A 19186-nucleotide genomic window follows, 5' to 3' on the forward strand; every position below is an offset into this window, starting at 1 on the left:
TCAGAAAAATATCTCTATACACACTGCCATATTTGCACCTCATACACGTCCGCGCTGCGCATGCGTACGCTCCCCCGTGCGTGCGCATACTCACAGTCGCGGGCACCCGCAGGCGCACGGTATGCGTATTTACGGTAGAGTTTATGTGATCGTAGCGTGCGACTCAATCGTTACATATTTTCACCATATAGTGTATTTTGTAGATCATGGTCCCTTTGATAGATTCTGAAAGTTTAGTTAATATAGCATGTTCCTGGACAGGGGGATCCCTCTTTGTATTGTACGAAGGGTCTAACAGGGGTCATACAGTGGTGTTTGGTACCCATCGGAAGAGTATTTAAATAGCAATATTCCGGTGTTGGTTTGGAGCGGATTAATCGCTCGTGCGAATAGTTACTATTATTTGCTCTTACTTAGCCATGCGGCGGGAAACCCAGTTTCCCTCCCACCTGAGCTGTTGGAAATCGTCACAGCCCACCTGTATGAATCAACCTATGACCTTTTGTTATAATGCGAAGCCAAATCCCTGTGTCCAATGAACAATGAGATTGTTGGGACCATTGAATTGTATTGTGTGTGGGGCATAAATAGACAAGCCGATCACATCCAGCTCACTCTTCAACGGTTATCATTGCTGAAAATCGGGAGCTGGATGTCCAGAGGCGCATGCGATCGTTTCCCCTTGTGCGTAAGTGTTTCTCCGCAACCATATTGTTCTTACTGTTATTGTGAGCCATTTCTCTCTCTCTCTCTCTCTTCTCCTCTTTCTCTCTTATTTTCCCTTAAAACTTAATTGTATTGTATCGTATTTCCTGTGTAGTTATCTGGTTAGGTAGTCTATGTTATATTGTAGTGTATGACTTGTATTGTGTTAATTCTTTTGCAAGTATATCATTCATAATATATATATATTAGGCGTTGGACCCTGAGCACGGTATCTGTGTATTTCTTATAGTGTTAAGTATTCTCAGAGCGTCGGTGACGCTCAAACAGCTTTTAAGTTAATAAGGTTACACTGTGTTGCATCTACACCCTATCTCTACACTAAGGTTTTACAGCATATTACATTGTTTATGGTTTAGATATAAAGGTTTAACATTGTGAGCGTCTGCGCCGCTCGTGATCTCCTCGTGGTCTCGAGCGTCCGCTACGCTGATAGCGTAGCATTACGGTAGTCGCTCACCTATAAGTGTGCCCGATACCAACAGCGTATTCTCGTGAGCGTCTGTATCGCTCGAGCAGCCCGCTCCCGATACAGCGTCCGTTACGCTATAGTGAACCATTACGTTAGTCGGCAGCCAATAGCGTGCCTGCCTGTGATCTCTTGGCCGTGAGCGAACGTGACGCTTGAGCGTCTCGACCACGGCTAAGCGATTGTTACGCAACGAGCGTACCCTTACGGTACTCCATACGTAAATAGCGTACAGTGTTCTTAGGCCTCATAAAGGGTTTTATATAAGATAAATATTTAGCTTTATCAGAAAGAAAGCAGATTTCTCACCAGGCTTCCCCTTGCTATAAGCATGGTTTGTACTCTTTTCCATGTGCTCCCTGATCTTTCAAGCAAGTAGCATGGTCAAGAAAGTTCTGTTTGAAAAGAAACAAACATTTACTGTCATTTCTATGCAAATAAACTTACATTAAAGCACATTTGTTCTATGTTTAAACCGATAAAATAAACCCCAATAAGATGGGGCATGAAAAAATTTGAGATAAAACTCAGTTTTGCTCCTCTCCACGGAAAACTTTAGTAAAAAGCAAAAGATTTGTTCGCTCTAAAGAGAAACCAGAGCATGACCAAGATTCCACTTGTCGCCTGAGTGCCATGCCAGCAGTCCTCATTCAGCTCAAAGTGAGCACACAATTTGAAAGAAAGAAAGCAGATTTCTCACCAGGCTTCCCCTTGCTATAAGCATGGTTTGTACTCTTTTCCATGTGCTCCCAGATCTTTCAAGCAATTAGTATGGTCAAGAAAGTTCTTTTTGAAAAGAAACAGGCATTTACTGTTATTGTTATGCAAATAAACTTACATCAAAGCTACTAAGAAAGCACACTCGTTCTGTCTTTAAACTAATAATAGAAACCCCAATAATATGGGGCATGCAAAAATTGAGATAAAACTCAGTTTTGCTCTTCTCCACGGAAATCTTTAATAAAAGGCGAAAGATTTGTTCATTCTGAAGAGAAACCAGAGCATGACCAAGATTCCTCCTGTCGCCTGAGTGCCATGCCAGCAGTCCTCATTCAGCTCAAAGTGAGCGCCCAATTTGAAAGAAAGCAGATTTCTCACCAGGCTTCCCCTTGCTATAAGCATGGTTTGTACTCTTTTTCCATGTGCTCCCTGTTCTTTCAAGCAATTAGTATGGTCAAGAAAGTTCTGTTTGAAAATAAACAGATATTTACTGTCATTTCTATGCAAATGAGCTTACATTAAAGCACACTCGTTCTATCTTTAAACCAATAAAAGAAACCTCAATAAGGCCAGGCATACAAAAATTGAGATAAAACTCAGTTTTGCTCCTCTCCACAAAAATCTTTAATAAAAAGAGAAAGATTTATTCATTCTGAAGAGAAACCAGAGCATAACCAAGATTCCACCTGTTGCCTGAGTGCCAAGCCAGCAGTCCTCATTCAGCTTAAAGTGAGCACCCAATTTGAAAGAAAGCAGATTTCTAACCAGGCTTCCCCTTGCTATAAGCATGGTTTGTACTGTTTTCCATATGCTCCCAGATCTTTCAAGCAAGTAGCATTGTCAAGAAAGTTCTGTTTGAAAAGAAACAAACATTTACTGTCATTTCTATGCAAATGAGCTTACATTAAAGCACACTCGTTCTATCTTTAAACCGATAAAAGAAACCCCAATAAGATGGGGCATGAAAAAATTGAGATAAAACTCAGTTTTGCTCCTCTCCACGGAAATCTTTAGTAAAAGGCGAAAGATTTGTTAGTTCTAAAGAGAAACCAAAGCATGACCAAGATTCCTCCTGTCGCCTGAGTGCCGTGCCAGCAGTCCTCATTCAGCTCAAAGTGAACGCCCAATTTGAAAGAAAGCAGATTTCTCACCTGGCTTCCCCTTGCTATAAGCATGGTTTGTACTGATTTCCATGTGCTCCCAGATCTTTCAAGCAAGTAGCATGGTCAAGAAAGTTCTGTTTGAAAAGAAACAAACATTTACTGTCATTTCTATGCAAATGAGCTTACTTTAAAGCACACTCGATCTATCTTTAAACCGATAAAAGAAACCCCAATAAGATGGGGCATGCAAAAATTGAGATAAAACTCAGTTTTGCTGCTCTCCACGGAATTCTTTAGTAAAAGGCGAAAGATTTGTTCGTTCTAAAGAGAAACCAGAGCATGACCAAGATTCCACAAGTCGCCTGAGTGCCGTGCCAGCAGTCCTCATTCAGCTCAAAGTGAGCGCCCAATTTGAAAGTAAGCAGATTTCTCACCTGGTTTCCCCTTGCTATAAGCATGGTTTGTACTGATTTCCATGTGCTCCCAGATCTTTCAAGCAAATAGCATGGTCAAGAAAGTTCTGTTTGAAAAGAAACAAACATTTACTGTCATTTCTATGCAAATGAGCTTACATTAAAGCACACTCGTTCTATCTTTAAACCAATAAAAGAAACCCCAATAAGATGGGGCATGCAAAAATTGAGATAAAACTCAGTTTTGCAGCTCCACATGGAGATTTGTTCGTTCTGAAGAGAAACCAGAGCATGACCAAGATTCCACCTGTCGCCTGAGTGCCATGGCAGCAGTCCTCATTCAGCTCAAAGTGAGCACCCAATTTGAAAGAAAGAAAGCAGATTTCTCACCAGGCTTCCCCTTGCTATAAGTATGTTTTGTACTCTTTTCCATGTGCTCCCTGATCTTTCAAGCAAGTAACATGGTCAAGAAAGTTCTGTTTGAAAAGAAACAAACATTTACTGTCATTTCTATGCAAATAAACTTACATTGAAGCACACTTGTTCTATGTTTAAACCGATAAAATAAACCCCAATAAGATGGGGCATGCAAAAATTGAGATAAAACTCAGTTTTGCTCCTCTCCACAGAAATCTTTAGTAAAATGCAAAAGATTTATTCGTTCTGAAGATAAACCAGAGCATGACCAAGATTCCACCTGTCGCCTGAGTGCCAAGCCAGCAGTCCTCATTCAGCTTAAAGTGAGCACCCAATTTGAAAGAAAGAAAGCAGATTTCTCACCAGCCTTCCCCTTGCTATAAGCATGGTTTGTACTCTTTTCTATGTGCTCCCAGATCTTTCAAGCAAGTAGCATGGTCAAGAAAGTTCTGTTTGAAAAGAAACAAACATTTACTGTCATTTCTATGCAAATGAGCTTACATTAAAGCACACTCGTTCTATCTTTAAACCGATAAAAGAAACCCCAATAAGATGGGGCATGAAAAAATTGAGATAAAACTCAGTTTTGCTCCTCTCCACGGAAATCTTTAGTAAAAGGCGAAAGATTTGTTAGTTCTAAAAAGAAACCAGAGCATGACCAAGATTCCTCCTGTCGCCTGAGTGCCGTGCCAGCAGTCCTCATTCAGCTCAAAGTGAACGCCCAATTTGAAAGAAAGCAGATTTCTCACCTGGCTTCCCCTTGCTATAAGCATGGTTTGTACTCTTTTCTATGTGCTCCCAGATCTTTCAAGCAAGTAGCATGGTCAAGAAAGTTCTGTTTGAAAAGAAACAAACATTTACTGTTATTTCTATGCAAATGAGCTTACATTAAAGCACACTCGATCTATCTTTAAACCGATAAAAGAAACCCCAATAAGATGGGGCATGCAAAAATTGAGATAAAACTCAGTTTTGCTGCTCTCCACGGAAATCTTTAGTAAAAGGCGAAAGATTTGTTCATTCTAAAGAGAAACCAGAGCATGACCAAGATTCCTAATGTCGCCTGAGTGCCGTGCCAGCAGTCCTCATTCAGCTCAAAGTGAGCGCCCAATTTGAAAGAAAGCAGATTTCTCACCTGGTTTCCCCTTGCTATAATCATGGTTTGTACTGTTTTCCATGTGCTCCCAGATCTTTCAAGCAAGTAGCATGGTCAAGAAAGTTCTGTTTGAAAAGAAACAAACATTTACTGTCATTTCTATGCAAATGAGCTTACATTAAAGCACACTCGTTCTATCTTTAAACCAATAAAAGAAACCCCAATAAGATGGGGCATGCAAAAATTGAGATAAAACTCAGTTTTGCTCCTCTCCACGGAAATCTTTAGTAAAAGGCGAAAGACTTGTTCATTCTAAAGAGAAACCAGAGCATGACCAAGATTCCACCTGTCGCCTGAGTGCCAAGCCAGCAGTCCTCATTCAGCTTAAAGTGAGCACCCAATTTGAAAGAAAGAAAGCAGATTTCTCACCAGGCTTCCCCTTGCTATAAGCATGGTTTGTACTCTTTTCTATGTGCTCCCAGATCTTTCAAGCAAGTAGCATGGTCAAGAAAGTTCTGTTTGAAAAGAAACAAACATTTACTGTCATTTCTATGCAAATGAGCTTACATTAAAGCACACTCGTTCTATCTTTAAACCGATAAACGAAACCTCAATAAGATGGGGCGTGCAAAAATTGAGATAAAACTCAGTTTTGCTCCTCTCCACGGAAATCTTTAGTAAAAGGCGAAAGACTTGTTCGTTCTAAAGAGAAACCAGAGCATGACCAAGATTCCACCTGTCGCCTGAGTGCCATGCCAGCAGTTGTCATTCAGCTCAAAGTGAGCACCCAATTTTAAAGAAATCAGATTTCTCAATAGGCTTCCCCTTGCTATAAGCATGGTTTGTACTCTTTTCCATGTGCTCCCAGATCTTTCAAGCATTTAGTATGTTCAAGAAAGTTCTGCTTGAAAAGAAACAGACATTTACGGTCATTGTTATGCAAATAAACTTACATTAAAGCTACCAAGAAAGCACACTCGTTCTATCTTTACACTGATAAAAGAAACCCCAATAACATGGGGCATGCAAAAATTGAGATAAAACTGTTTTGCTCCTCTCCACGGAAATCTTTAGTAAAAGGCAAAAGATTTGTTCGTTCTGAAAAGAAACCAGAGCATGACCAAGATTCCTCCTGTTGCCTGAGTGCTGTGCCAGCAGTCCTCATTCAGCTCAAAGTGAGCACCCAATTTGAAAGAAAGAAAGCAGATTTCTCACCAGGCTTCCCCTTGCTATAAGCATGGTTTGTACTCTTTTCCATGTGCTCCCAGATCTTTCAAGCAAGTAGCATGGTCAAGAAAGTTCTGTTTGAAAAGAAACAAACATTTACTGTAATTTCTATGCAAATGAGCTTACATTAAAGCACACTCGTTTTATCTTTAAACCGATAAACGAAACCTCAATAAGATGGGGCATGCAAAAATTGAGATAAAACTCAGTTTTGTTCCTCTCCACGGAAATCTTTAGTAAAAGGCGAAAGACTTGTTCGTTCTAAAGAGAAACCAGAGCATGACCAAGATTCCACCTGTCGCCTGAGTGCCATGCCAGCAGTCCTCATTCAGCTCAAAGTGAGCACCCAATTTTAAAGAAATCAGATTTCTCAATAGGCTTCCCCTTGCTATAAGCATGGTTTGTACTCTTTTCCATGTGCTCCCTGATCTTTCTAGCAAGTAGCATGGTCAAGAAAGTTCTGTTTGAAAAGAAACAAACATTTACTGTCATTTCTATGCAAATGAGCTTACATTAAAGCACACTCGTTCTATCTTTAAACCGATAAACGAAACCTCAATAAGATGGGGCATGCAAAAATTGAGATAAAACTCAGTTTTGCTCTTCTCCACGGAAATCTTTAGTAAAAGGCAAAAGATTTGTTCATTCTGAAAAGAAACCAGAGCATGACCAAGATTCCTCCTGTCACCTGAGTGCCGTGTCAGCAGTCCTCATTCAGCTCAAAGTGAGCGCCCAATTTGAAAGAAATCAGATTTCTCACCTGGCTTCCCCTTGCTGTAAGCATGGTTTGTACTGTTTTCCATATGCTCCCAGATCTTTCAAGCAAGTAGCATGGTCAAGAAAGTTCTGTTTGAAAAGAAACAGACATTTAATGTCATTTCTATGCAAATGAGCTTACATTAAAGCACACTCGTTCTATCTTTAAACCGATAAAAGAAACCCCAATAAGATGGGGCATGCAAAAATTGAGATAAAACTCAATTTTGCTCCTCTCCACGGTAATCTTTAGTAAAAGGCGAAAGATTTGTTCGTTCTGAAGAGAAACCAAAGCATGACCAAAATTCCACCTGTCGCCTGAGTGCCATGCCAGCAGTACTCATTCAGCTCAAAGTGAGCACCCAATTTGAAAGAAAGAAAGCAGATTTCTCACCAGGCTTCCCCTTGCTATAAGCATGGTTTGTACTCTTTTCCATGTGCTCCCAGATCTTTCAAGCAATTAGTATGGTCAAGAAAGTTCTGCTTGAAAAGAAACAGACATTTACTGTCATTGTTATGCAAATAAACTTACATTAAAGCTACCAGGAAAGCACACTCGCTCTGTCTTTAAACTGATAAAAGAAATCCCAATAATATAGGGAATGCAAAAATTGAGATAAAACTCAGTTTTGCTCCTCTCCACGGAAATCTTTAGTAAAAGGCAAAAGATTTGTTAATTCTGAACAGAAACCAGAGCATGACCAAGATTCCTCCTGTCGCCTGAGTGCCGTGTCAGCAGTCCTCATTCAGCTCAAAGTGAACGCCCAATTTGAAAGAAAGCAGATTTCTCACCTGGCTTCCCCTTGCTGTAAGCATGGTTTGTACTGATTTCCATGTGCTCCCAGATCTTTTAAGCAAGTAGCATGGTCAAGAAAGTTCTGTTTGAAAAGAAACAAACATTTACTGTAATTTCTATGCAAATGAGCTTACATTAAAGCACACTCATTCTATCTTTAAACCGATAAAAGAAACCCCAATAAGATGGGGCATGAAAAACTTGAGATAAAACTCAGTTTTTCTCCTCTCCACGGAAATCTTTAGTAAAAGGCGAAAGATTTGTTAATTCTAAATAGAAACCAGAGCATGACCAAGATTCCTCCTGTCGCCTGAGTGCCGTGCCAGCAGTCCTCATTCAGCTCAAAGTGAACGCCCAATTTGAAAGAAAGCAGATTTCTCACCTGGCTTCCCCTTGCTGTAAGCATGGTTTGTACTGATTTCCATGTGCTCCCAGATCTTTTAAGCAAGCAGCATGGTCAAGAAAGTTCTGTTTGAAAAGAAACAAACATTTACTGTAATTTCTATGCAAATGAGCTTACATTAAAGCACACTCATTCTATCTATAAACCGATAAAAGAAACCCCAATAAGATGGGTCATGAAAAAATTGAGATAAAACTCAGTTTTGCTCCTCTCCACGGAAATCTTTAGTAAAAGGCGAAAGATTTGTTAGTTCTAAAGAGAAACCAGAGCATGACCAAGATTCCTCCTGTCGCCTGAGTGCCGTGCCAGCAGTCCTCATTCAGCTCAAAATGAACGCCCAATTTGAAAGAAAGCAGATTTCTCACCTGGCTTCCCCTTGCTGTAAGCATGGTTTGTACTGATTTCCATGTGCTCCCAGATCTTTTAAGCAAGTAGCATGGTCAAGAAAGTTCTGTTTGAAAAGAAACAAACATTTACTGTAATTTCTATGCAAATGAGCTTACATTAAAGCACACTCATTCTATCTTTAAACCGATAAAAGAAACCCCAATAAGATGGGGCATGAAAAACTTGAGATAAAACTCTGTTTTGCTCCTCTCCACGGAAATCTTTAGTAAAAGGCGAAAGATTTGTTAGTTCTAAAGAGAAACCAGAGCATGACCAAGATTCCTCCTGTCACCTGAGTGCCGTGCCAGCAGTCCTCATTCAACTCAAAGTGAGCACCCAATTTGAAAGAAAGCAGATTTCTCACCTGGCTTCCCCTTGCTGTAAGCATGGTTTGTACTGATTTCCATGTGCTCCCAGATCTTTTAAGCAAGCAGCATGGTCAAGAAAGTTCTGTTTGAAAAGAAACAAACATTTACTGTAATTTCTATGCAAATGAGCTTACATTAAAGCACACTCATTCTATCTATAAACCGATAAAAGAAACCCCAATAAAATGGGGCATGAAAAAATTGAGATAAAACTCAGTTTTGCTCCTCTCCACGGAAATCTTTAGTAAAAGGCGAAAGATTTGTTAGTTCTAAAGAGAAACCAGAGCATGACCAAGATTCCTCCTGTCGCCTGAGTGCCGTGCCAGCAGTCCTCATTCAGCTCAAAGTGAACGCCCAATTTGAAAGAAAGCAGATTTCTCACCTGGCTTCCCCTTGCTGTAAGCATGGTTTGTACTGATTTCCATGTGCTCCCAGATCTTTTAAGCAAGTAGCATGGTCAATAAAGTTCTGTTTGAAAAGAAACAAACATTTACTGTAATTTCTATGCAAATGAGCTTACATTAAAGCACACTCATTCTATCTATAAACCGATAAAAGAAACCCCAATAAGATGGGGCATGAAAAAATTGAGATAAAACTCAGTTTTGCTCCTCTCCACGGAAATCTTTAGTAAAAGGCGAAAGATTTGTTCGTTCTAAAGAGAAACCAGAGCATGACCAAGATTCCTCCTGTCGCCTGAGTGCCGTGCCAGCAGTCCTCATTCAGCTCAAAGTGAGCGCCCAATTTGAAAGAAAGCAGATTTCTCACCTGGCTTCCCCTTGCTATAAGCATGGTTTGTACTGTTTTCCATGTGCTCCCAGATCTTTCAAGCAAGTAGCATGGTCAAGAAAGTTCTGTTTGAAAAGAAACAAACATTTACTGTCATTTCTATGCAAATGAGCTTACATTAAAGCACACTCGTTCTATCTTTAAACCGATAAAAGAAACCCCAATAAGATGGGGCATGCCAAAATTGAGATAAAACTCAGTTTTGCTGCTCTCCACGGAAATCTTTAGTAAAAAGCGAAAGATTTGTTCGTTCTGAAGAGAAACCAGAGCATGACCAAGATTCCACCTGTCGCCTGAGTGCCATGGCAGCAGTCCTCATTCAGCTCAAAGTGAGCACCCAATTTGAAAGAAAGCAGATTTCTCACCAGGCTTCCCCTTGCTCTAAGTATGTTTTGTACTCTTTTCCATGTGCTCCCTGATCTTTCAAGCAAGTAACATGGTCAAGAAAGTTCTGTTTGAAAAGAAACAAACATTTACTGTCATTTCTATGCAAATAAACTTACATTGAAGCACACTTGTTCTATGTTTAAACCGATAAAATAAACCCAAATAAGATGGGGCATGCAAAAATTGAGATAAAACTCAGTTTTGCTCCTCTCCACAGAAATCTTTAGTAAAAGGCAAAAGATTTATTCGTTCTGAAGATAAACCAGAGCATGACCAAGATTCCACCTGTCGCCTGAGTGCCAAGCCAGCAGTCCTCATTCAGCTTAAAGTGAGCACCCAATTTGAAAGAAAGAAAGCAGATTTCTCTCCAGGCTTCCCCTTGCTATAAGCATGGTTTGTACTCTTTTCCATGTGCTCCCAGATCTTTCAAGCATTTAGTATGTTCAAGAAAGTTCTGCTTGAAAAGAAACAGACATTTACGGTCATTGTTATGCAAATAAACTTACATTAAAGCTACCAAGAAAGCACACTCGTTCTATCTTTACACTGATAAAAGAAACCCCAATAACATGGGGCATGCAAAAATTGAGATAAAACTGTTTTGCTCCTCTCCACGGAAATCTTTAGTAAAAGGCAAAAGATTTGTTCGTTCTGAAAAGAAACCAGAGCATGACCAAGATTCCTCCTGTTGCCTGAGTGCTGTGCCAGCAGTCCTCATTCAGCTCAAAGTGAGCACCCAATTTGAAAGAAAGAAAGCAGATTTCTCACCAGGCTTCCCCTTGCTATAAGCATGGTTTGTACTCTTTTCCATGTGCTCCCAGATCTTTCAAGCAAGTAGCATGGTCAAGAAAGTTCTGTTTGAAAAGAAACAAACATTTACTGTAATTTCTATGCAAATGAGCTTACATTAAAGCACACTCGTTTTATCTTTAAACCGATAAACGAAACCTCAATAAGATGGGGCATGCAAAAATTGAGATAAAACTCAGTTTTGTTCCTCTCCACGGAAATCTTTAGTAAAAGGCGAAAGACTTGTTCGTTCTAAAGAGAAACCAGAGCATGACCAAGATTCCACCTGTCGCCTGAGTGCCATGCCAGCAGTCCTCATTCAGCTCAAAGTGAGCACCCAATTTTAAAGAAATCAGATTTCTCAATAGGCTTCCCCTTGCTATAAGCATGGTTTGTACTCTTTTCCATGTGCTCCCTGATCTTTCTAGCAAGTAGCATGGTCAAGAAAGTTCTGTTTGAAAAGAAACAAACATTTACTGTCATTTCTATGCAAATGAGCTTACATTAAAGCACACTCGTTCTATCTTTAAACCGATAAACGAAACCTCAATAAGATGGGGCATGCAAAAATTGAGATAAAACTCAGTTTTGCTCTTCTCCACGGAAATCTTTAGTAAAAGGCAAAAGATTTGTTCATTCTGAAAAGAAACCAGAGCATGACCAAGATTCCTCCTGTCACCTGAGTGCCGTGTCAGCAGTCCTCATTCAGCTCAAAGTGAGCGCCCAATTTGAAAGAAATCAGATTTCTCACCTGGCTTCCCCTTGCTGTAAGCATGGTTTGTACTGTTTTCCATATGCTCCCAGATCTTTCAAGCAAGTAGCATGGTCAAGAAAGTTCTGTTTGAAAAGAAACAGACATTTAATGTCATTTCTATGCAAATGAGCTTACATTAAAGCACACTCGTTCTATCTTTAAACCGATAAAAGAAACCCCAATAAGATGGGGCATGCAAAAATTGAGATAAAACTCAATTTTGCTCCTCTCCACGGTAATCTTTAGTAAAAGGCGAAAGATTTGTTCGTTCTGAAGAGAAACCAAAGCATGACCAAAATTCCACCTGTCGCCTGAGTGCCATGCCAGCAGTACTCATTCAGCTCAAAGTGAGCACCCAATTTGAAAGAAAGAAAGCAGATTTCTCACCAGGCTTCCCCTTGCTATAAGCATGGTTTGTACTCTTTTCCATGTGCTCCCAGATCTTTCAAGCAATTAGTATGGTCAAGAAAGTTCTGCTTGAAAAGAAACAGACATTTACTGTCATTGTTATGCAAATAAACTTACATTAAAGCTACCAGGAAAGCACACTCGCTCTGTCTTTAAACTGATAAAAGAAATCCCAATAATATAGGGAATGCAAAAATTGAGATAAAACTCAGTTTTGCTCCTCTCCACGGAAATCTTTAGTAAAAGGCAAAAGATTTGTTAATTCTGAACAGAAACCAGAGCATGACCAAGATTCCTCCTGTCGCCTGAGTGCCGTGTCAGCAGTCCTCATTCAGCTCAAAGTGAACGCCCAATTTGAAAGAAAGCAGATTTCTCACCTGGCTTCCCCTTGCTGTAAGCATGGTTTGTACTGATTTCCATGTGCTCCCAGATCTTTTAAGCAAGTAGCATGGTCAAGAAAGTTCTGTTTGAAAAGAAACAAACATTTACTGTAATTTCTATGCAAATGAGCTTACATTAAAGCACACTCATTCTATCTTTAAACCGATAAAAGAAACCCCAATAAGATGGGGCATGAAAAACTTAAGATAAAACTCAGTTTTTCTCCTCTCCACGGAAATCTTTAGTAAAAGGCGAAAGATTTGTTAATTCTAAATAGAAACCAGAGCATGACCAAGATTCCTCCTGTCGCCTGAGTGCCGTGCCAGCAGTCCTCATTCAGCTCAAAGTGAACGCCCAATTTGAAAGAAAGCAGATTTCTCACCTGGCTTCCCCTTGCTGTAAGCATGGTTTGTACTGATTTCCATGTGCTCCCAGATCTTTTAAGCAAGCAGCATGGTCAAGAAAGTTCTGTTTGAAAAGAAACAAACATTTACTGTAATTTCTATGCAAATGAGCTTACATTAAAGCACACTCATTCTATCTATAAACCGATAAAAGAAACCCCAATAAGATGGGTCATGAAAAAATTGAGATAAAACTCAGTTTTGCTCCTCTCCACGGAAATCTTTAGTAAAAGGCGAAAGATTTGTTAGTTCTAAAGAGAAACCAGAGCATGACCAAGATTCCTCCTGTCGCCTGAGTGCCGTGCCAGCAGTCCTCATTCAGCTCAAAGTGAACGCCCAATTTGAAAGAAAGCAGATTTCTCACCTGGCTTCCCCTTGCTGTAAGCATGGTTTGTACTGATTTCCATGTGCTCCCAGATCTTTTAAGCAAGTAGCATGGTCAAGAAAGTTCTGTTTGAAAAGAAACAAACATTTACTGTAATTTCTATGCAAATGAGCTTACATTAAAGCACACTCATTCTATCTTTAAACCGATAAAAGAAACCCCAATAAGATGGGGCATGAAAAACTTGAGATAAAACTCTGTTTTGCTCCTCTCCACGGAAATCTTTAGTAAAAGGCGAAAGATTTGTTAGTTCTAAAGAGAAACCAGAGCATGACCAAGATTCCTCCTGTCACCTGAGTGCCGTGCCAGCAGTCCTCATTCAACTCAAAGTGAGCACCCAATTTGAAAGAAAGCAGATTTCTCACCTGGCTTCCCCTTGCTGTAAGCATGGTTTGTACTGATTTCCATGTGCTCCCAGATCTTTTAAGCAAGCAGCATGGTCAAGAAAGTTCTGTTTGAAAAGAAACAAACATTTACTGTAATTTCTATGCAAATGAGCTTACATTAAAGCACACTCATTCTATCTATAAACCGATAAAAGAAACCCCAATAAAATGGGGCATGAAAAAATTGAGATAAAACTCAGTTTTGCTCCTCTCCACGGAAATCTTTAGTAAAAGGCGAAAGATTTGTTAGTTCTAAAGAGAAACCAGAGCATGACCAAGATTCCTCCTGTCGCCTGAGTGCCGTGCCAGCAGTCCTCATTCAGCTCAAAGTGAACGCCCAATTTGAAAGAAAGCAGATTTCTCACCTGGCTTCCCCTTGCTGTAAGCATGGTTTGTACTGATTTCCATGTGCTCCCAGATCTTTTAAGCAAGTAGCATGGTCAATAAAGTTCTGTTTGAAAAGAAACAAACATTTACTGTAATTTCTATGCAAATGAGCTTACATTAAAGCACACTCATTCTATCTATAAACCGATAAAAGAAACCCCAATAAGATGGGGCATGAAAAAATTGAGATAAAACTCAGTTTTGCTCCTCTCCACGGAAATCTTTAGTAAAAGGCGAAAGATTTGTTCGTTCTAAAGAGAAACCAGAGCATGACCAAGATTCCTCCTGTCGCCTGAGTGCCGTGCCAGCAGTCCTCATTCAGCTCAAAGTGAGCGCCCAATTTGAAAGAAAGCAGATTTCTCACCTGGCTTCCCCTTGCTATAAGCATGGTTTGTACTGTTTTCCATGTGCTCCCAGATCTTTCAAGCAAGTAGCATGGTCAAGAAAGTTCTGTTTGAAAAGAAACAAACATTTACTGTCATTTCTATGCAAATGAGCTTACATTAAAGCACACTCGTTCTATCTTTAAACCGATAAAAGAAACCCCAATAAGATGGGGCATGCCAAAATTGAGATAAAACTCAGTTTTGCTGCTCTCCACGGAAATCTTTAGTAAAAAGCGAAAGATTTATTCGTTCTGAAGAGAAACCAGAGCATGACCAAGATTCCACCTGTCGCCTGAGTGCCATGGCAGCAGTCCTCATTCAGCTCAAAGTGAGCACCCAATTTGAAAGAAAGCAGATTTCTCACCAGGCTTCCCCTTGCTCTAAGTATGTTTTGTACTCTTTTCCATGTGCTCCCTGATCTTTCAAGCAAGTAACATGGTCAAGAAAGTTCTGTTTGAAAAGAAACAAACATTTACTGTCATTTCTATGCAAATAAACTTACATTGAAGCACACTTGTTCTATGTTTAAACCGATAAAATAAACCCAAATAAGATGGGGCATGCAAAAATTGAGATAAAACTCAGTTTTGCTCCTCTCCACAGAAATCTTTAGTAAAAGGCAAAAGATTTATTCGTTCTGAAGATAAACCAGAGCATGACCAAGATTCCACCTGTCGCCTGAGTGCCAAGCCAGCAGTCCTCATTCAGCTTAAAGTGAGCACCCAATTTGAAAGAAAGAAAGCAGATTTCTCTCCAGGCTTCCCCTTGCTATAAGCATGGTTTGAACTCTTTTCCATGTGCTCCCAGATCTTTCAAGCAAGTAGCATGGTCAAGAAAGTTCTGTTTGAAAAGAAACAAACATTTACTGTCATTTCTATGCAAATGAGCTTACATTAAAGCACACTCGTTCTATCTTTAAACCGATAAACGAAACCTCAATAAGATGGGGCGTGCAAAAATTGAGATAAAACTCAGTTTTGCTCCTCTCCACGGAAATCTTTAGTAAAAGGCGAAAGACTTGTTCGTTCTAAAGAGAAACCAGAGCATGACCAAGATTCCACCTGTCGCCTGAGTGCCATGCCAGCAGTCATCATTCAGCTCAAAGTGAGCACCCAATTTTAAAGAAATCAGATTTCTCAATAGGCTTCCCCTTGCTATAAGCATGGTTTGTACTTTTTTTCCATGTGCTCTCAGATCTTTCAAGCAAGTAGCATGGTCAAGAAAGTTCTGTTTGAAAAGAAACAGACATTTAATGTAATTTCTATGCAAATGAGCTTACATTAAAGCACACTCGTTCTATCTTTAAACCGATAAAAGAAACCCCAATAAGATGGGGCATGCAAAAATTGAGATAAAACTCAATTTTGCTCCTCTCCACGGTAATCTTTAGTAAAAGGCAAAAGATTTGTTCGTTTTGAAGAGAAACCGGAGCATGACCAAGATTCCACCTGTCGCCTGAGTGCCATGCCAGCAGTACTCATTCAGCTCAAAGTGAGCGCCCAATTTGAAAGAAAGAAAGCAGATTTCTCACCAGGCTTCCCCTTGCTATAAGCATGGTTTGTACTCTTTTCCATGTGCTCCCAGATCTTTCAAGCAATTAGTATGGTCAAGAAAGTTCTGCTTGAAAAGAAACAGACATTTACTGTCATTGTTATGCAAATAAACTTACATTAAAGCTACCAAGATAGCACACTCGCTCTATCTTTAAACTGATAAAAGAAATCCCAATAATATGGGGAACGCAAAAATTGAGATAAAACTCAGTTTTGCTCCTCTCCACGGAAATCTTTAGTAAAAGGCGAAAAATTGGTTCGTTCTGAAGAGAAACCAGAGCATGACCAATATTCCACCTGTCGCCTGAGTGCCATGCCAGCAGTCCTCATTCAGCTCAAAGTGAGCACCCAATTTTAAAGAAAGCAGATTTCTCACCAGGCTTCCCCTTGCTATAAGCATGGTTTGTACTCTTTTCCATGTGCTCCCAGATCTTTCAAGCAATTAGTATGGTCAAGAAAGTTCTGTATGAAAAGAAACAGACATTTACTGTCATTTCTATGCAAATGAGCTTACATTAAAGCACACTCGTTCTATCTTTTAACCAATAAAAGAAACCTCAAAAGATGGGGCATGCAAAAATTGAGATAAAACTCAGTTTTGCTCCTCTCCACGGTAATCTTTCGTAAAAGGCAAAAGCTTTGTTCGATCTGAAGAGAAATCAGAGCATGACCAATATTCCTCCTGTCACCTGAGTGCCGTGCCAGCAGTCCTCATTCAGCTCAAAGTGAGCGCCCAATTTGAAAGAAAGCAGATTTCTCATCTGGCTTCCCCTTGCTATAAGCATGGTTTGTACTGTTTTCCATGTGCTCCCAGATCTTTCAAGCAAGTAACATGGTCAAGAAAGTTCTGTTTGAAAATAAACAAACATTTACTGTCATTTCTATGCAAATGAGCTTACATTAAAGCACACTCATTCTATCTTTAAACCGATAAAAGAAACCCCAATAAGATGGGGCATGCAAAAATTGAGATAAAACTCAGTTTTGCTCCTCTCCACGGAAATCTTTAATAAAAGGCGAAAGATTTGTTCGTTCTGAAGAGAAACCAAAGCATGACCAAGATTCCACCGGTCGCCTGAGTGCCATGCCAGCAGTTCTCATTCAGCTCAAAGTGAGCACCCAATTTGAAAGAAAGAAAGCAGATTTCTCACCAGGCTTCTCCTTGCTATAACAGTAGAAAATGTGATTACCTGCGCACTGGGATCTATTTGTGTGGACGAGCTGCTACACCTTCAGGTAAATTACCTGATGAAACTTTAGAAAAGACGGGAGTGGTGTTGCACTTAATCTGGATGATTGGTCTGTTTACTCAATTAATAGGTTAGTAAATATGAATCCTTATTTTCAGCAAATATGGATGAGGATGTGCTGAATCAATAAATGAATAATGATTGGATTGATGAATGGTTAATCGAATATGAACCCTTAATTTCAGAAAAAATAGGTGCGGATGTGATGAAATAATAAATGCATAAATAAATAAATAAATAAGAAACGAATGATTGGATAAATGAAAAAATAAATAACTAAATAATCAGAATATATGACAATTGGGTGCTTAGTGGTCCTATGTTCCAAATTTGCAATGTAATTGAAACCAAGTGATACTCATATAAGATTTGGTATTAGTATACCACTTTATTGTAATTTAAGCTAAATAATGTGGGGATGAGTGCTGGAGCGCACTGATGTGTAATGTCACTCTTAGATCAGGAACTCAGTTCAATCAGTTCAAATTGCGGCGTCCCGCATGCACGAATTCAAATTTAAGCTCTGTTAGAGTGCACTCAAATCTTCACAGTCTCTCATATAGCGCTTTTTCTGTATATGTCACACTGTAAGTCTTCACGGTGTGGGCATAAGGCAAAACACATGGGGGGTATGATAGGGAGGCTCCGGACTGGACTTACAGGCCGGTCTCAGCTTTTCGTGGTGTGCCTTGGAACAGACACCCCCTGAGAGCCGAGGCGCCGCACCGGTAATCTCGTCTGGGGTGAGGAAGAAACTCAGACAGCGCTCTCCAGAGCCGCCTACTGAGTGACTCTCGCCGCACACGGAGACTCGCTTCCTACCTTATCCTGTGTTCACCAGGTCCCGTCACCGGCTTCTCAGTCTTCTGTTGCTCGGCAACCTGGTCTGCTTCCGGGTTTCTCCCGATCACGTGACTGGGTCTTGTAAATGTGAGGCTCGCTGTTGTTGGTATGCAAAGGCAGTTCTGCAGAACTTTAAAGTCTAGGTGTCATTTACTCCAACGCATTTCAGCCTTTCCAAGGCCTTCCTCTGGGAGAAGTGGATATTTGGGAATCATATCCCAGTGGTTTTTATGGGATCATTCTGTGACCTCATTGGGTCATCTGACATGGATAGAGGGATTCTATTGGTCAAAATGAGTGTGTCTGTTTCAATAGCATGATTGTTATCTTGTTTCTAATATTCTCAGTGATTAGATTGAAATTAATTAATAATCAATATTATTGCTTTGAATAGTAATATAAGAGTAGTGTCATATGGTTATAATCATAATATGTGATTGGCTTGCAAATGTTGAACATTGATAATTCTATGTGGTTTTTAGCAGAATTTGATCAATGATTGGTGAATTAATATAAATGAATATAAATGTAAATTAAAAAATAATTAAATGTAAAATCATATACATTTCTTGTTGTCTGCCTATACATTTTTTATTATTTTTTATTTAAATTGTTAACCATGTGGCTAGCCATCACTCATTAAAATAAGTAACTTGACTAACAGACTGCTGGAGTTTTGGCTGCGATATAATATACATTTCTTATTGTTTGCATATATATTTATTAATGTTTACATACTTGAATGTTGCCCAGGTGGACAGCCATCACTAAGTACAACAGGTGGCTTTACTAACATTATTGCTACCGTCTTAGCTACGGAACTCTAGTCATTATTTGCATATCAGTGATTTTACCTCATTGTCACGGTTTAAACCCTGTGTGGCCAGTGTCTTTAATTCGTACATCCATCTTAATTCTATCATGTTGAGTTTAGCAATATAGTCTCCTCCTCTCCAATTTGGATGTACTTCCTGAATCCCTATAAATTTCAGCGAAGCGGGGTTACTGTTGTGGTGGTCTTTGAAATGTTTAGATAGGTTATGTTCTTCTAGTCCCCTTTTGATATTGCGTATATGCTCACCCATCCTTACTTTCAATGGACGTGTGGTGCGGCCTACGTATTGTTTATTGCAACCACATTCTAATAGATAAATGACCCCTTTGCTGTCACATGTCATTCTCTCTTTTATGTTATATGTTTTGCCT

The 19186-nt window shown here is 39.7% G+C and overlaps 39 non-coding genes and 1 pseudogene across 39 annotated transcripts; all 40 read right to left on the reverse strand.

Annotated features, from left to right (window-relative positions):
* Positions 1-1678: 1678 nt before the first annotated feature.
* On the reverse strand, positions 1679-1795 carry LOC135024499 (U5 spliceosomal RNA). Its single transcript, XR_010221320.1, has one exon. It is a non-coding gene; the product is annotated as a U5 spliceosomal RNA (small nuclear RNA).
* A 286-nt stretch (positions 1796-2081) lies between these two features.
* Positions 2082-2197, reverse strand: LOC135024389 (U5 spliceosomal RNA). Its single transcript, XR_010221214.1, has one exon. It is a non-coding gene; the product is annotated as a U5 spliceosomal RNA (small nuclear RNA).
* Positions 2198-2468: 271 nt separating this feature from the next.
* On the reverse strand, positions 2469-2584 carry LOC135024595 (U5 spliceosomal RNA). The gene has a single exon (XR_010221411.1). It is a non-coding gene; the product is annotated as a U5 spliceosomal RNA (small nuclear RNA).
* A 270-nt stretch (positions 2585-2854) lies between these two features.
* Positions 2855-2970, reverse strand: LOC135024877 (U5 spliceosomal RNA). The gene has a single exon (XR_010221688.1). It is a non-coding gene; the product is annotated as a U5 spliceosomal RNA (small nuclear RNA).
* Positions 2971-3240: 270 nt separating this feature from the next.
* LOC135025020 (U5 spliceosomal RNA) lies at positions 3241-3356 on the reverse strand. Its single transcript, XR_010221827.1, has one exon. It is a non-coding gene; the product is annotated as a U5 spliceosomal RNA (small nuclear RNA).
* A 270-nt stretch (positions 3357-3626) lies between these two features.
* On the reverse strand, positions 3627-3721 carry LOC135024597 (U5 spliceosomal RNA; annotated as a pseudogene).
* A 274-nt stretch (positions 3722-3995) lies between these two features.
* On the reverse strand, positions 3996-4111 carry LOC135024487 (U5 spliceosomal RNA). The gene has a single exon (XR_010221308.1). It is a non-coding gene; the product is annotated as a U5 spliceosomal RNA (small nuclear RNA).
* A 274-nt stretch (positions 4112-4385) lies between these two features.
* On the reverse strand, positions 4386-4501 carry LOC135024879 (U5 spliceosomal RNA). The gene has a single exon (XR_010221690.1). It is a non-coding gene; the product is annotated as a U5 spliceosomal RNA (small nuclear RNA).
* Positions 4502-4771: 270 nt separating this feature from the next.
* On the reverse strand, positions 4772-4887 carry LOC135024799 (U5 spliceosomal RNA). The gene has a single exon (XR_010221612.1). It is a non-coding gene; the product is annotated as a U5 spliceosomal RNA (small nuclear RNA).
* A 270-nt stretch (positions 4888-5157) lies between these two features.
* LOC135024793 (U5 spliceosomal RNA) lies at positions 5158-5273 on the reverse strand. The gene has a single exon (XR_010221606.1). It is a non-coding gene; the product is annotated as a U5 spliceosomal RNA (small nuclear RNA).
* Positions 5274-5547: 274 nt separating this feature from the next.
* On the reverse strand, positions 5548-5663 carry LOC135024861 (U5 spliceosomal RNA). Its single transcript, XR_010221672.1, has one exon. It is a non-coding gene; the product is annotated as a U5 spliceosomal RNA (small nuclear RNA).
* A 282-nt stretch (positions 5664-5945) lies between these two features.
* On the reverse strand, positions 5946-6059 carry LOC135024398 (U5 spliceosomal RNA). Its single transcript, XR_010221223.1, has one exon. It is a non-coding gene; the product is annotated as a U5 spliceosomal RNA (small nuclear RNA).
* A 274-nt stretch (positions 6060-6333) lies between these two features.
* LOC135024781 (U5 spliceosomal RNA) lies at positions 6334-6449 on the reverse strand. The gene has a single exon (XR_010221594.1). It is a non-coding gene; the product is annotated as a U5 spliceosomal RNA (small nuclear RNA).
* A 270-nt stretch (positions 6450-6719) lies between these two features.
* Positions 6720-6835, reverse strand: LOC135024396 (U5 spliceosomal RNA). Its single transcript, XR_010221221.1, has one exon. It is a non-coding gene; the product is annotated as a U5 spliceosomal RNA (small nuclear RNA).
* A 270-nt stretch (positions 6836-7105) lies between these two features.
* On the reverse strand, positions 7106-7221 carry LOC135024770 (U5 spliceosomal RNA). Its single transcript, XR_010221583.1, has one exon. It is a non-coding gene; the product is annotated as a U5 spliceosomal RNA (small nuclear RNA).
* A 286-nt stretch (positions 7222-7507) lies between these two features.
* On the reverse strand, positions 7508-7623 carry LOC135024412 (U5 spliceosomal RNA). Its single transcript, XR_010221236.1, has one exon. It is a non-coding gene; the product is annotated as a U5 spliceosomal RNA (small nuclear RNA).
* A 270-nt stretch (positions 7624-7893) lies between these two features.
* Positions 7894-8009, reverse strand: LOC135024564 (U5 spliceosomal RNA). Its single transcript, XR_010221383.1, has one exon. It is a non-coding gene; the product is annotated as a U5 spliceosomal RNA (small nuclear RNA).
* Positions 8010-8279: 270 nt separating this feature from the next.
* LOC135024987 (U5 spliceosomal RNA) lies at positions 8280-8395 on the reverse strand. Its single transcript, XR_010221794.1, has one exon. It is a non-coding gene; the product is annotated as a U5 spliceosomal RNA (small nuclear RNA).
* A 270-nt stretch (positions 8396-8665) lies between these two features.
* LOC135024997 (U5 spliceosomal RNA) lies at positions 8666-8781 on the reverse strand. The gene has a single exon (XR_010221804.1). It is a non-coding gene; the product is annotated as a U5 spliceosomal RNA (small nuclear RNA).
* Positions 8782-9051: 270 nt separating this feature from the next.
* LOC135024785 (U5 spliceosomal RNA) lies at positions 9052-9167 on the reverse strand. Its single transcript, XR_010221598.1, has one exon. It is a non-coding gene; the product is annotated as a U5 spliceosomal RNA (small nuclear RNA).
* A 270-nt stretch (positions 9168-9437) lies between these two features.
* Positions 9438-9553, reverse strand: LOC135024630 (U5 spliceosomal RNA). Its single transcript, XR_010221444.1, has one exon. It is a non-coding gene; the product is annotated as a U5 spliceosomal RNA (small nuclear RNA).
* Positions 9554-9823: 270 nt separating this feature from the next.
* Positions 9824-9939, reverse strand: LOC135024363 (U5 spliceosomal RNA). Its single transcript, XR_010221189.1, has one exon. It is a non-coding gene; the product is annotated as a U5 spliceosomal RNA (small nuclear RNA).
* A 270-nt stretch (positions 9940-10209) lies between these two features.
* LOC135024439 (U5 spliceosomal RNA) lies at positions 10210-10325 on the reverse strand. The gene has a single exon (XR_010221262.1). It is a non-coding gene; the product is annotated as a U5 spliceosomal RNA (small nuclear RNA).
* Positions 10326-10611: 286 nt separating this feature from the next.
* On the reverse strand, positions 10612-10725 carry LOC135024399 (U5 spliceosomal RNA). Its single transcript, XR_010221224.1, has one exon. It is a non-coding gene; the product is annotated as a U5 spliceosomal RNA (small nuclear RNA).
* Positions 10726-10999: 274 nt separating this feature from the next.
* On the reverse strand, positions 11000-11115 carry LOC135024782 (U5 spliceosomal RNA). Its single transcript, XR_010221595.1, has one exon. It is a non-coding gene; the product is annotated as a U5 spliceosomal RNA (small nuclear RNA).
* A 270-nt stretch (positions 11116-11385) lies between these two features.
* On the reverse strand, positions 11386-11501 carry LOC135024397 (U5 spliceosomal RNA). Its single transcript, XR_010221222.1, has one exon. It is a non-coding gene; the product is annotated as a U5 spliceosomal RNA (small nuclear RNA).
* Positions 11502-11771: 270 nt separating this feature from the next.
* Positions 11772-11887, reverse strand: LOC135024771 (U5 spliceosomal RNA). The gene has a single exon (XR_010221584.1). It is a non-coding gene; the product is annotated as a U5 spliceosomal RNA (small nuclear RNA).
* A 286-nt stretch (positions 11888-12173) lies between these two features.
* LOC135024413 (U5 spliceosomal RNA) lies at positions 12174-12289 on the reverse strand. Its single transcript, XR_010221237.1, has one exon. It is a non-coding gene; the product is annotated as a U5 spliceosomal RNA (small nuclear RNA).
* A 270-nt stretch (positions 12290-12559) lies between these two features.
* Positions 12560-12675, reverse strand: LOC135024560 (U5 spliceosomal RNA). The gene has a single exon (XR_010221379.1). It is a non-coding gene; the product is annotated as a U5 spliceosomal RNA (small nuclear RNA).
* A 270-nt stretch (positions 12676-12945) lies between these two features.
* Positions 12946-13061, reverse strand: LOC135024988 (U5 spliceosomal RNA). Its single transcript, XR_010221795.1, has one exon. It is a non-coding gene; the product is annotated as a U5 spliceosomal RNA (small nuclear RNA).
* Positions 13062-13331: 270 nt separating this feature from the next.
* On the reverse strand, positions 13332-13447 carry LOC135024998 (U5 spliceosomal RNA). Its single transcript, XR_010221805.1, has one exon. It is a non-coding gene; the product is annotated as a U5 spliceosomal RNA (small nuclear RNA).
* A 270-nt stretch (positions 13448-13717) lies between these two features.
* Positions 13718-13833, reverse strand: LOC135024786 (U5 spliceosomal RNA). Its single transcript, XR_010221599.1, has one exon. It is a non-coding gene; the product is annotated as a U5 spliceosomal RNA (small nuclear RNA).
* A 270-nt stretch (positions 13834-14103) lies between these two features.
* Positions 14104-14219, reverse strand: LOC135024631 (U5 spliceosomal RNA). The gene has a single exon (XR_010221445.1). It is a non-coding gene; the product is annotated as a U5 spliceosomal RNA (small nuclear RNA).
* Positions 14220-14489: 270 nt separating this feature from the next.
* LOC135024374 (U5 spliceosomal RNA) lies at positions 14490-14605 on the reverse strand. The gene has a single exon (XR_010221200.1). It is a non-coding gene; the product is annotated as a U5 spliceosomal RNA (small nuclear RNA).
* A 270-nt stretch (positions 14606-14875) lies between these two features.
* On the reverse strand, positions 14876-14991 carry LOC135024440 (U5 spliceosomal RNA). Its single transcript, XR_010221263.1, has one exon. It is a non-coding gene; the product is annotated as a U5 spliceosomal RNA (small nuclear RNA).
* Positions 14992-15265: 274 nt separating this feature from the next.
* On the reverse strand, positions 15266-15381 carry LOC135024862 (U5 spliceosomal RNA). The gene has a single exon (XR_010221673.1). It is a non-coding gene; the product is annotated as a U5 spliceosomal RNA (small nuclear RNA).
* A 271-nt stretch (positions 15382-15652) lies between these two features.
* Positions 15653-15768, reverse strand: LOC135024730 (U5 spliceosomal RNA). The gene has a single exon (XR_010221544.1). It is a non-coding gene; the product is annotated as a U5 spliceosomal RNA (small nuclear RNA).
* A 286-nt stretch (positions 15769-16054) lies between these two features.
* Positions 16055-16170, reverse strand: LOC135025063 (U5 spliceosomal RNA). Its single transcript, XR_010221869.1, has one exon. It is a non-coding gene; the product is annotated as a U5 spliceosomal RNA (small nuclear RNA).
* Positions 16171-16440: 270 nt separating this feature from the next.
* Positions 16441-16555, reverse strand: LOC135024587 (U5 spliceosomal RNA). Its single transcript, XR_010221405.1, has one exon. It is a non-coding gene; the product is annotated as a U5 spliceosomal RNA (small nuclear RNA).
* A 270-nt stretch (positions 16556-16825) lies between these two features.
* LOC135024797 (U5 spliceosomal RNA) lies at positions 16826-16941 on the reverse strand. The gene has a single exon (XR_010221610.1). It is a non-coding gene; the product is annotated as a U5 spliceosomal RNA (small nuclear RNA).
* Between the last annotated feature and the right edge of the window lie 2245 nt (positions 16942-19186).

Source organism: Pseudophryne corroboree, unplaced genomic scaffold, assembly GCF_028390025.1.
Source record: "Pseudophryne corroboree isolate aPseCor3 unplaced genomic scaffold, aPseCor3.hap2 scaffold_410, whole genome shotgun sequence".
NCBI lineage: Eukaryota > Metazoa > Chordata > Amphibia > Anura > Myobatrachidae > Pseudophryne > Pseudophryne corroboree.